This window comes from Ranitomeya variabilis, chromosome 5 (assembly GCF_051348905.1).
Source record: "Ranitomeya variabilis isolate aRanVar5 chromosome 5, aRanVar5.hap1, whole genome shotgun sequence".
Classification (NCBI taxonomy): domain Eukaryota; kingdom Metazoa; phylum Chordata; class Amphibia; order Anura; family Dendrobatidae; genus Ranitomeya; species Ranitomeya variabilis.
In genome coordinates, this window is record NC_135236.1 from 261,197,036 (window position 1) to 261,211,290 (window position 14,255).

The following is a 14,255-nucleotide window of genomic DNA, read 5'->3' on the forward strand; positions in this document are numbered from 1 at the left end:
GCCTTTTGTGTCTAGGAACGGGGGTGTGGTGGTTAGACATTTCGAGTTGGAATCAGGAAAAGGGGAGTATTGGTTGGCGGACGGCGTTCATTTGAATGCTGTGAGAATGGATTTTTGGGCTCTCGGGTTGCAAGAGGGCATTGAACGGGCCATAGCTTTTGGGTCGGGTGGGGCCTCGGGCCTTTAAGGTGTTCAAAGGCCTCTCGTGGTGGTGGCTGGGGGGAGTCCTTGGAGTTGGTGGAAATTGGTTTGGGGGGTCCATCGGTATATGGCTCCTCTGTTTTGGAGTTTAATATGCTTCGGATCTGGTGAATGGTGGTGGGGAGTTCCAGCAGGGGTGGTCGGATCTCCAGTTTATTACCGTGAACAGTGAACCCTCTTGTTCTGTTTTTGGTGCTCCCGAGCCAGGGTTACAACGGCTGGGAGCAAAAATATGGTTTTAAGTTATGTTCATGGTATGGTTAAATCACCAGATTCTTGTGGGCTCCAAGGACTTCTCCTAGTTTTGAAATGTTATGCTTTTACATTCATTGTTAACTGTTGTTTGTTTAATAAAAAGGCTGCGGTGGCCTACACAATTCCAAAGAAATATTTGTCTCTGTCTTTAATTGGGGAAAATGGTGGTCAAGTGGTCGGGTTGGGACGAAAAGGTAGGGTAAAAGAACGGTGGTGAGTAGGAGGTATTTCCCTCTTTCCCATAGAGCGCCTTCAACAATACCAGGGTCAAGGACAGGCCGGAGCGAGCCGTCCCCTCCCCCCAACGGCCTAAGCGAAGGCCAGCGTGACAATGGGTTGGAGAGGAGGGGGGTGGGCAGAATAGGCTAATTAGGTGGGGGGGCTAGTGGTTGGAGGGGTAGAGAGGAGTCAGGGGGCAGGGCCGGTCAGTTCCCGCTCACCTCTCTGTGAAGCATCCCTCCCTCCCGCCCTTTATTTTGTGTTTTTTGGGGGGTTATATTTGCTCGCGGTGAGCGGGTTGTTATGGTATTTATTTATATGGTTGTTTTCTTGGGTCATTGCGGCCGGGGCGGCTGGGGGGAGTCCTTGGAGTTGGTGGAAATTGGTTTGGGGGGTCCATCGGTATATGGCTCCTCTGTTTTGGAGTTTAATATGTTTCGGATCTGGTGAATGGTGGTGGGGAGTTCCGGCAGGGGTGGTCAGATCTCCAGTTTATTACCGTGAACAGTGAACCCTCTTGTGGGGTTTTTGGTGCTCCTGAGCCAGGGTTACAATGGCTGGGAGTAAAAATATGGTTTTAAGTTATGTTCACGGTATGGTTAAATCACCAGATTCTTGTGGGCTCCAAGGACTTCTCCTAGTATTGAAATGTTATGCTTTTACATTCATTGTTAACTGTTGTTTGTTTAATAAAAAGGCTGCTGTGGCCTACACAATTCCAAAGAAATATTTGTCTCTGTCTTTAATTGGGGAAAAGGGTGGTCGAGTGGTCGGGTTGGGACGAAAAGGTAGGGTAAAAGAACGGTGGTGAGTAGGAGGTATTTCCCTCTTTCCCATAGAGCGCCTTCGACAATACCAGGGTCATGTGCGTCTGATGACAAACATCCATATAAATTTGGCGTCAGTGGGCCCCCCTCCTGCACCCTCTGCTACCATTATCCTTACACCCCTGTTTCTTCTATTGGACCTTCTTCTAACATGTCTTCAATAGCAATGTTATTCTTTTAATTGTAAAGGTCATTGTGCAATAATAGGTAGGAAATAAAGTAATGGTTAAGTAGGCATCATATTGGTTAATACACTAGTGCAGCAACATTGGTTGCAGCAAATTTGTAAATTAGTGTTATGTAGATATTCATAACTGCAGTTAAATAATATCCTAAATAACATCACATATAGTACAAATGTATTGTAGATATTCTCCTTCACTGTTTAGACAGTAGTTACATAATTATATTGTCTAGTATGCCTGTGCCTGACAGCTGTATGGCGAGTCTGGACTATTCTCACGTCTCCTGATGCTTATCATTAAGAAGATGAAGCTTTTATTTTCAGTTCCAGATGAACTCTAATTGCTTCCACAATTCTACTGGCAGCGACAGGTCTGCAGACTGTCCCTAAATCTAGTTACATGCAGTATGTGTGTGATATCCTACATGTCTTTCTAAAGTACTGGTTCTTGTTATAGAGACCAGCTGAGTTTGGAGTCGTATTAGCAATGTTCAAAGGGAAAAAAGTATGCAAATTATCTCTCTCGATCAACAAAAGAAATCATTTAGCAAGTACCGCCTAAGAGAAGTAGCCACAAAATAAGTCTGACCATTAAATGAACTTTGTAACATAATCAGAGCTAAATGCCAAACCAGAAACTTAACATCAAGAGACAGAATGTTTAATCAGTATAGAGCAGGGTCTGGATGAGTAGGTATGACACCCTGAAACTGGACATTGGGCTTAGTTGAATATTCATGATATTTTCAATACAGTACAGTGGATAAACCATTGCCAGACACCTGTTATTCTGATATAAACAAGAGAGGAAAAAGGTATAAAAAGGTATAACCAGCCCACCTTTGGTGTATCCCGGCAATGTGGAAGCAAGGAATCGTGCCATTGCTTGGCGTCCTTATAATTGTGCAAAGAGAAAACGATCCAGCTTCCAGTACAAAATCGTTAAAAAATATGTCCTTTAATGAAAATGGTTAAAATGCATGGCACACTGGAACTCACTATGCATGTGAGTGTGAATGGGGGATATGAGAAAACATGTTAGACGACCAAACGTGTTTCTTTCGACCAGCATGCCCAAGACGTCACAATCTGCAATCAGGAGTGGCATTAGGGAGCTTCACTTATGGAGATAACCTTTTAGGTAGTAGCCACTGCTGGGGCACCACTGAAGAACTCATAGCATCATTTTGGACTTATTGGAGTGAACCGTGCCTCACTGCCTTTGGACAAGAAAAGTGGACTTACAGACTCTTATACACTGACAGGTGGCATATCTATGTTTTAGTGTAGACTATTGATGAAGTCTTAGGTACTTAAATATGCAGTAGATATGTGGATTTTATAATACATATGTTCCATTTTTATCACTATACACAAGTAGCGTATTAGTTTGCAGATTATAATCATTTATCCCAAGGTAGTTGGCAGTGTTATATTGCCGCAGGTAATCTGTGGGTGGACTTAATAAGCACCAGTGGTTATTTTGATTTTATATCACTTCCTGTAATAATGTCCAGAATCCTGGGCACCTTTCTGTAAATATTTCCTCAATCCTATAATAATTTACTCCATCCTGGGCCATTTCCTTAAATAAATAATGTCCTCCATCTTCAGTATCTTCTGTATTTTGTTCCCCATCCTGAACCCCACCTTGGTACAATGTCACCCATCCTGGGCCCCCTCCTATAATATTCTCCTGACTGACACCTTCCTGGTATAATGTTCCCTTTTCTTCTCCAACACATTTATAGAATAAATAATTCTTTCCTTCCTCTGCTCTCATGATGTCCATCATCCTACCATCCTACCAACGAGTCTGCTACAATTAAACTCTTATGAGTGTATCTAGACTCTAACCCACCCATATCTCTGTAATGTCTTTTGAAGTATTTCTTGTGCAGCTTCTGTGTGTTTTTAATTTGCATTGCCATGATTTCCTCATGTGTGTTCCATTTCATTATTTAAGTAGGAGTATATTTACATTTTCAGTGGGGCATTCTGCCATGTGACCAGTCTTCAAGAACTTTATTGTCCGAAACGCGTATGGTTCTTCTTATACATCACCCCCTGTTTTATATTTGCAATGTTGTCTGAGACGACCTAATTGAGGTTGTACCATTTTAAAAAGAATTCTTCCAAATAAAGCCGAATGAAAGATTTTTATCAACACCCTGGTGTGTGAGCTGGATCCATTTTCACACTGTTCAACTTTTGAATGACACCATCCATTTTATCATACCATGCACGATGGAGCTGTGTGAGAGTTTGTTTTTTGTGCCTTGAGATGACAATTTTACTGATACGATATTTTGAATGCCTTTTATTACAATTTTTTGCAATGTTGCGATGCCTGAAAAAACTCAATTCTGGCGTTTAGATTTTTTTGCAGCATTTACCGATGGCATTAATTAATTTTATATTTTGATAGATTGGATTTCTACAGACATGGAAATACAACATATTGGTATTTTATACCTTTTTTTATTTATTTATTTTTAACGGGCAAAAATTTAATTATTTGAAATTCTTTGTTTTTTTCGTATTGTTAAAAATAATTTGTTTTTACTATATTTTTTTAGTTGCATAAGGGGACTTGAACCTGTGGTCTTCTCATTGCTTATACTATAAACAGCAATGCAATAGTATTGCTGTGTAAATTGACCAAGGGTGTTAGCCATGGACAAGCTGCTGCTCCATGATGCCCTGGCTCTTTCCAGGAAAATCGTGCCCCTGACCCAATGTAGTGTCAAACGTGGAGAGCATCACACTCACTTGTACGCCACAAGAGTCGCCGCACATGACTCAGGGGACATGCAGGTTGTATTAACAAACAAAAGTTTACTGGACAGTTCAAGTTCATTAACTTGTAACACGCAGTGTCGGGCACAACACTTCTTATTCCTTGTTTCCTTAAACACGTTTTCTTAGCACAGTATGTTCTCAGCACTACTATCTGCTCCTCCTTGATTATACCGATATTTCTGTCAGCCCCAGAGATCCCCCATCCAGTCCCACTGTGTGCCCGGAATCCATTACCTTTCCTTCATGTGGTTCCATGTCCATCATCCCCTGTATGCCAGGGACTAAGGCACTCTCCATAGTGCCTGTACCGAGCCTTGAGCTCCGGACATTGCAGAAATGTCCACAAGGGATTCCAGTAAGGCCTCCCACTGCCTTGAGTGATAGCTTCTGGTGGCACTAGCATCCAACTGCACTTGAACTTGACATTGGTTACTGTACTTCCCTCTTTGACTAACCATCCAGAAGTAGTTTGCTTTTCAGAAGACGTAGCAAAAATTTCATAAAACTTAACTTTTAATTATGCATATCTAAAAGAGCCCAAACGAAAAAAATGCAGAAAAGTGCAGCACTGCATCCAAAGAACACACAAACAGTTACCACTAACCAACACATATGATCATTCAGGTCCTGGCAGTGATTTGACTATAATAAAAGTTAGACCATGTACCAGCAATATATTCAGTCAACACTGACCATCACATCAAACCATATAGGACCTGGCAATTAATTGACTATTTATAATTGTAATCATATCACTCAATACAAAACCCAAAGTTTTAGCCTTAGTAGGCACATCATATGTGACCATCACTTTTAAATAAAAATTGGAATAGTCTCACCAAAGCAGCCAGGAGGAGGGTCTGTCAATTCAAATGGTGATGGGCACAGTGGAAAGGTACGCTACTCCCTATGCGTTTCCTCTAGTGAAGATTCTTCAAGGGAGTTTGCTTTTCTCTAGCATTAGCCACCTCCCATTGTGGGCTAGTCCCAAACATTAACTGTATGTTATCCTATGTCTTCAGCTAGATAAAGTTACTATCTTACACCAGTATGTACTAAGCCTATTGACCTTATCTTATGTCTCAAATTTTAATCTATATCTTAGTCCATGCTGTACACTTCCATATCACATTCTGTCCACTATACACATGTTACAGTTTTGTACTACCTCTACATTACTCATGCCCTATACATTATAATATCACAATACAATACACCAGATTTACAAAAGATGCATAACATGTAGGAATGTGATAGTACAGACCACCACTCTTAGGCTACATTCACATTTGCGCTGTTGGGCGCAGCGTCGGCAATGCATGCCGACGCATGCGTGATGCGTCCCTATCTTTAACATTGGGGGCGCATGGACATGCGTCGGTATGCGTTTCCTTGCGTTTTACGACGCATGCGTCATATAGACGCACAAGACAGGGCGCAGGGGACGCTACATGTTGCAGTTTTCCTGCGTCATAATTTTTTTTAAAAACGCATGCGTCGCACTTGCATTGTAAATGCGCCAAAAAAAAACCATTAGTGTCTATAGAAAACGCATAGGGCGCAAGTGCCTGCGTCGTCCTGCGTTGTTCGACGCATGCGTCTTTTGATTAAAAAAAAAGTGAAGTGTCAATTTCATGTAACGTTGGACGCATGCGTCACAAAACACTGCGTTGTGCATGCGTTTTGCGTTGCGTCGCCGACGCTGCGCCCAACAACGCAAGTGTGAACGTAGCCTTACAGCTGTGTATGTAAAAAATCACGGGCTCTTATGAACTCCAGCCATGAGCGTCATTTAACAGGCTAACAGCTGTGAGCGAAATTCCCCTCCACTCGAGCCCTTTGAAGGCAGATGATGGATAATTAATTTTTCAATATACATGGTGCCTACAATGAAACATGGTGTGGCAGTGTACTTATATGATGCTGTATGAGTACTGATGGTGTTGGGGAGCTACATTTCATTGATGGTATCATTAAATCACAGATATACTGTTCTATATTAAAAGAAGATTCTGCCATCACTCCATGTCCTTGGTAGACATGCACTTTTCTAACAAGACAATGATCCAAAAAATACATCCCGTGTATTTCTGAGAAGAACATGGTGTAAGAGATTAAGTGGCCAACTATGTCTCCTGATCTGAATCTAACCAAAACACCTATAGGGAATTCTATAGAGTCAAGTTGTCATCACTCTCCATCCAGCATCGAGGCTCTAAAGTAGATCATTCTTGAGGTATGGAGAAAGATAGGTGTTGTAATATGTCTCCAACTTGTTCATTCCATGCATAGAAGACTTGGTGCTATTCTTAAAAATCATGGAGGTCATACAAAATACTAGACATAGTAGTTTTTTGTGGTGTGTATTCATTTTTGCATTAACTATTTTAAGTAAAACTGAATCTTTTGTAAGTAAAGTTATATTATTAACCTTACTTTCATGTTATGGGTTAAAAAATGTTCTAAGAAACTCAGTCTTATCAAAAATTTGGAAAACATTTTATATTCAGTGAGATGTTCATTAAAATCTTACTTTTCAAAGAGGTTGTACTCATTTATGCTGAGAAAATATACTACAAAACATATCTTATATACATGTTGCATTTTATTCTGTATGCCCCTGCTCAGGCTCTGGCTAGCAACAAACCTCGAGTTTGGTTGCATGTCTCATTAAATACAGCAACAATCTCGAGATGTGACTCTCGTGATCTGTGATTCTTTCATACCATAATTTCTGTAATTATAATCATTATGTTTCCAAAGGTGATTTATTCCATAATTAGTTATACACTCATTCTCCTTACTATGATATACCATAGTATACTTGAAGGTGATAGGTAGAGATGAGGATCAAATTTAAGTTGAATTTCCTGAAATTTGCAGTTTCACGCAAATTTGAATATTTTGGGATTTGATTTGCAATTCACAAAAGAAAAAAACTTGCCCGACACTCTTTGTTACACTACTGAAGCATCAGAGAGCAGACTAATGTAATTTTTCATAGCCGCACAGGCTTCCCCATGTTGCCCTGCAGCTATGACTTCTCACGGATTATGATACCTTATATAGTGGTGGATCATCTGAGATCAGCGGTTCCCAGTGGAGCACAGTTTGTATGGTAGAGTCGTTTTACACCTCCAGAGTCACTGGGTAAGTCTCTCTTTCCTGTAGAGTGTAAGTTCTTATGGTCAGCAGGGTCATCTCCCTCTCTTCTGTAAAGCAGAGAAAAAGCTCTTATGGTAAGTGGAATCCATTCTCTCTCTCCTGTAGGGTGTAAGCTCTTATGGTCTGCAGGGTTCTCTTCTGTAGAGTAGAGTATAAGCTCTTATGGTCAGTAGGGTCCTCTCTATCTCTCCTGTAGGGTGTAAGCTCTTATGGTCAGCAGGGTTCTCTTCTGTAGAGTATAAGCTCTTATGTTCAGTAGGGTCCTCTCTATCTCTACTGTAGGGTGTAAGCTCTTATGGTCAACAGGGTCTTCTCTATCTCTCCTGTATGGTGTATGCTCTTATGGTCAGCAGGGTTCTCTTCTGTAGAGTATAAGCTCTTATGGTCAGTAGGGTCCTCTCTATGTCTCCTGTAGGGTGTAAGCTCTTATGGTCAGCAGGTTCCTCTCTATCTCTCCTGTAGGGAGTAAGCTCTTATGGTCAGAAGGGTTCTCTTCTGTAGAGTAGAGTAACAGCTCTTATGGTCAGCAGGGTCCTCTCTATCTCTCCTGTAGGGTGTAAGCTCTTATGGTCAGCAGGGTTCTCTTCTGTAGAGTATAAGCTCTTATGTTCAGTAGGGTCCTCTCTATCTCTACTGTAGGGTGTAAGCTCTTATGGTCAGCAGGTTCCTCTCTATCTCTCCTGTAGGGAGTAAGCTCTCATGGTCAGAAGGGTTCTCTTCTGTAGAGTAGAGTAACAGCTCTTATGGTCAGCAGGGTTCTCTTCTGTAGAGTATAAGCTCTTATGTTCAGTAGGGTCCTCTCTATCTCTACTGAGGGGTGTAAGCTCTTATGGTCAGCAGTTTCTGTTATAGACCTGGTGGTTAGGTGCACCTGGAATGACCTGATGGTTAAACTAGAAGACAGGACAAGCTCTGGGAAGTGGGAACTCTGCTGACCGCAAATCCTAATCCTAACACACACACTAGAAATAGCTGTGGAGCGTACCTAACTCTCCCTAGACACCTCTTCACAGCCTAAGAGCTAACTACCACTAAAGATAGGAAAATAAGCCTTACTTTGCCTCAGAGAAATTTCCCCAAAGGTAAAGGCAGCCCCCCACATATATTAACTGTAAGTTAAGAGGAAAGTCACAAACACAGGGATGAAACAGGTTTCAGCAAAGGAGGCCAGACTTACTAGATAGACTGAGAATAGGAAAGGAATCTATGCGGTCAGCACAAAAAACTACAAAAAGCCACGCAGAGTGTGCAAAAAGACCCCCGCACCGACTCACGGTGCGGAGGTGCCACTCTGCAACCCAGAGCTTCCAGCTAGCAAGACAATATCATGTTAGCAAGCTGGACTAGAACTTAGCAAGCACTAAGAAACATATTCAGTACAAAATGAACAACAAATGAACTAGCAGGGACTTAGCTTTTGCTGGAGTAGACAGGTCATCAGAAAGATCCGAGAGAGATCTGAACCAGTACTAATACTGTTATGATCCTAGTGGCAAGGATCGCAAGTTGGACTAGCTAAGTAACTAAACAGACTACAAACTCTGGGGAAGTGGTAACTGAATTGACCGCAACCTGATCCTATCTGCAAACAACTATAGGTAGCCGTGGAACGTTACCTGAAAATCCTAGACATCTCTTCACGGCCTGAGAAACTGACTATTCCTAGAGGGAACGAAAGTCCTCACTTGCCTCAGTGAAATGACCCCAAAGATATAGAATAGCCCCCCACAAATATTAATGGTGAGTTAAGGGGAAAGCACAAACGCAGAGATGAAATTAGATTTAGCAAATGAGGCCCGCTAACACTAGAAAGCAGAAAATAGAAAGGGAACTGTGCGGTCAATTAAAAACCCTATTCAAAATATCCACGCAGAGATTGCTCGAGCCCCTGCACCAACTTTTCGTATTCCAATTCTCCCTCAACCAGCACAGGGGCAGGAGGCTCAACCGGAGGACCCACAGGCACCACATACCTCCGCATCAACGACCGATGAAACACATTATGAATAGCAAACGATGCTGGGAGGTCCAAACGAAATGACACAGGGTTAAGGACTTCCAAAATCTTATAAGGACCGATAAACAGAGGCTTGAACTTAGGAGAGGAGACCTTCATAGGAACAAAGCGAGAAGACAACCACACCAAGTCCCCAACGCGAAGTCGGGGACCCACACAGCGACGGCGGTTGGCAAAGCGCTGAGCCTTCTCTTGTGACAGCTTCAAATTGTCCACAACATGATTCCAAATCTAATGCAACCTATCCACCACAACATCCACTCCAGGACAGTCAGAAGGCTCCACCTGACCCGAGGAAAAACGAGGATGAAACCCCGAATTACAAAAAAAAGGAGAAACCAAAGTAGCAGAACTAGCCCGATTATTAAGGGCAAACTCGGCCAATGGCAAAAAAGTCACCCAGTCGTCCTGATCAGCAGAAACAAAACATCTCAAATAGGTTTCCAAGGTCTGATTAGTTCGCTCGGTTTGGCCATTCGTCTGAGGATGGAAGGCCGACGAAAAAGACAAATCAATGCCCATCTTAGCGCAAAAGGTCCGCCAAAATCTAGACACAAACTGGGATCCTCTGTTGGAAACAATATTTTCAGGGATCCCATGCAAACGAACCACATTTTGAAAAAAACAGCGGAACCAACTCGGAGGAGGAAGGCAACATAGGCAAGGGCACCAAATGGACCATCTTAGAAAAACGATCACACACCACCCAGATGACAGACATTCTCTGAGAGACAGGGAGATCCGAAATAAAATCCATGGAAATGTGCGTCCAAGGCCTCTTCGGGACAGGCAAAGGTAACAGCAAACCACTGGCACGAGAACAGCAAGGCTTAGCCTGAGCACAAATTCCACAAGACTGCACAAAGGAACGCACATCCCGCGACAAGGAAGGCCACCAAAAGGACCTGGTCACCAAATCTCTGGTACCAAATATTCCAGGATGGCCCGCCAACACCGAAGAATGAACCTCGGAAATAACTCTGCTGGTCCATCTATCCGGGACAAACAGTCTCTCCGGTGGACAACGGTCAGGTGTATCCACCTGAAACTCCTGCAGCACTCGTCGCAAATCTGGGGAGATGGCAGACAAAATCACCCCTTCTCTGAGAATACCAGCCGGCTCTGAATCTCCAGGAGAGTCAGGCACAAAACTCCTAGAAAGAGCATCAGCCTTTACATTCTTCGAACCAGGCAGGTACGAGACCACGAAATCAAAACGAGAGAAAAACAACGACCAACGAGCCTGTCTAGGATTCAGCCGCTTGGCCGACTCGAGATAAATCAGATTCTTGTGATCAGTCAAGACCACCACACGATGCTTAGCTCCCTCGAGCCAATGTCGCCACTCCTCAAATGCCCACTTCATAGCCAACAACTCCCGATTACCGACATCATAATTCCGCTTGGCAGGCGAAAACTTTCTTGAAAAGAAAGCACATGGCTTCATCACAGAGCCATCGGCGCTTCTCTGCGACAAAACAGCCCCCGCTCCAATCTCGGAAGCATCAACCTCGACCTGGAAAGGAAGAGAGACATCTGGCTGACATAAGACCGGAGCCGAAGAAAACCGGCGCTTCAGCTCCCGAAAGGCCTCCACAGCCGCAGGAGACCAGTTAGTAACATCAGAACCTTTCTTGGTCAAATCCGTCAAAGGCTTAACAACACCAGAAAAATTAGCGATGAAGCGACGGTAAAAATTAGCAAAACCCAAGAACTTCTGAAGACTCTTAACAGATGTAGGCTGCGTCCAGTCATGAATAGCCTGAACCTTGACTGGGTCCATCTCAATAGTAGAAGGAGAAAAAATGAAACCCCAAAAAAGAAACCTTCTGGACTCCAAAAAGACATTTTGAGCCCTTCACAAATAAAGCATTGGCACGCAGGACCTGAAACACCATCCTGACCTGCTTAACATGGGACTCCCAATCATCAGAAAAAAACAGAATATCATCCAGATACACAATCATAAATTTATCCAGATATTCGCGGAAGATGTCGTGCATAAAAGACTGAAAGACAGAAGGAGCGTTAGAAAGTCCAAAAGGCATCACCAAGTACTCAAAATGGCCTTCGGGCGTATTAAATGCAGTTTTCCATTCATCACCCTGCTTAATACGCACAAGGTTATACGCACCACGAAGATCTATCTTGGTGAACCAACTAGACCCCTTAATGCGAGCAAACAGATCAGATAACAATGGCAAAGGATACTGAAATTTGACCGTGATCTTATTTAGAAGGCGATAATCAATACAAGGTCTCAGAGAACCATCCTTCTTAGCCACAAAAAAGAACCCCGCACCAAGAGGGGAGGAGGAGGGGCGAATAAGTCCTTTCTCCAAAGACTCCTTTATATAACTCCGCATGGCAGCATGCATGACAAATTGAAAAGTCGTCCCTTAGGAAACTTACTACCAGGAATCAAATTTATAGCACAATCACAATCCCTATGAGGAGGTAGAAAACTGAGTTTGGGCTCATCAAATAAATCCTGGTAGTCTGACAAAAACGCAGGGATTTCAGAAGGAGTGGATGAAGCAATTGACACCACAGGAGCGTCGCCATGAATTCCCTGACAACCCCAACTTGACACAGACATTGCTTTCCAATCCAGGACTGGATTATGAGTCTGCAACCATGGCAGACCCAACACGACAACATCATGCAAATTATGCAGTACAAGAAAGCGAATCACCTCCTGATGAACAGGAGTCATGCACATGGTCACTTGTGTCCAGTACTGAGGTTTATTCGTAGCCAATGGCGTAGCATCAATTCCCCTTAGTGGAATAGGGAATTTTAAAGGCTCCAAAACAAAACCACAGCGCCTGGCAAATGACAAGTCCATCAGACTCAGGGCAGCACCTGAATCTACAAAAGCCATAACCGGGTAAGATGACAGGGAACAAATCAGGGTAACAGACAAAATGAACTTAGGCTGTAAAGTACCAATGGTGACAGATTTATCAACCTTTTTTTTGCGCTTAGAGCATGCTGAGATAACATGAGCTGAGTCACCACAGTAAAAGCACAACCCATTTTGCCGTCTATAATTTTGCCGTTCACTTCTGGTCAGAATTCTATCACATTGCATAGACTCAGGTGTCTGTTCAGAAGACACCGCCAAATGGTGCGCAGGTTTGCGCTCCCGCAAACGCCGATCAATCTGAATGGCCAAAGTCATTGACTCATTCAGACCTGCAGGCGTAGGGAACCCCACCATGACATTCTTAATGGCCTCAGAAAGACCTTTTCTGAAATTTGCAGCCAGGGCACACTCATTCCACTGAGTAAGCACCGACCATTTCCGAAATTTCTGGCAGTACACCTCTGCTTCATCTTGCCCTTGAGAGAGGGCCAACAACGCTTTTTCAGCCTGGTTCTCAAGATTAGGTTCCTCATAGAGCAATCCAAGGGCCAGAAAAAACGCATCAACACTGAGCAATGCAGGATCCCCTGGCGCCAATGCGAAGGCCCAATCTTGAGGGTCACCACGCAAGAAAGAAATTATAATTTTAACTTGCTGAACGGAATCACCAGAGGAACGAGGTTTCAAAGAAAGAAACAATTTACAATTGTTCTTAAAATTCAGGAACCTAGATCTATCTCCAGAAAACAACTCCGGAATAGGTATTCTAGGCTCTGACATAGGACTGTGAACAACAAAATCCTGAATACTTTGTACCCTTGCAGCAAGATGATCTACACTGGAGGCCAAACTCTGAATATCCATATCAGCAGCTGAGTTCAGAGCCACACCAAGATTAAGAGGAGGAGAGAAGCTAGACACACAGCAGCTAGACACGCGGCAAAAAAAAAAAAAAAAAAAATTCTCAAGGCTTCTTTTCTCCTGCTTCTGCCATGCAATTAACACTTTACGGGCCGGCTGTACTGTTATGATCCTAGTGGCAAGGATCGCAAGTAGGACTAGCTAAGTAACTAAACAAACTACAAACTCTGGGGAAGTGGTAACTGAATTGACCGCAACCTGATCCTATCCGCAAACAACTATAGGTAGCCGTGGAACGTTACCTGAAAATCCTAGACGTCTCTTCACGGCCTGAGAAACTGACTATTCCTAGAGGGAACGAAAGTCCTCACTTGCCTCAGTGAAATGACCCCAAAGATATAGAATAGCCCCCCACAAATATTAATGGTGAGTTAAGGGGAAAGCACAAACGCAGAGATGAAATTAGATTTAGCAAATGAGGCCCGCTAACACTAGAAAGCAGAAAATAGAAAGGGAACTGTGCGGTCAATTAAAAACCCTATTCAAAATATCCACGCAGAGATTGCTCGAGCCCCCGCACCAACTAATGGTGCGGGGGAAGCAACTCTGTACCCCAGAGCAAACCAGCAGCAAGAAATCACATATTAGCAAGCTGGACTAAACTCATCATACACAGAAATCATATTGCAGACTGATGAGCAAAAAATAATTAAACAGAACTTAGCTTCTCCTGAAGAGACTGAAACCGAAGATAATCAGGAGTAATCAGAATAGCACTGAATACATTGACAGCCGGCAACAAGTGGAAGTGAAACAGAGCTAAATAGGAAACTCCCAAGTGAATAACGAGGCAGC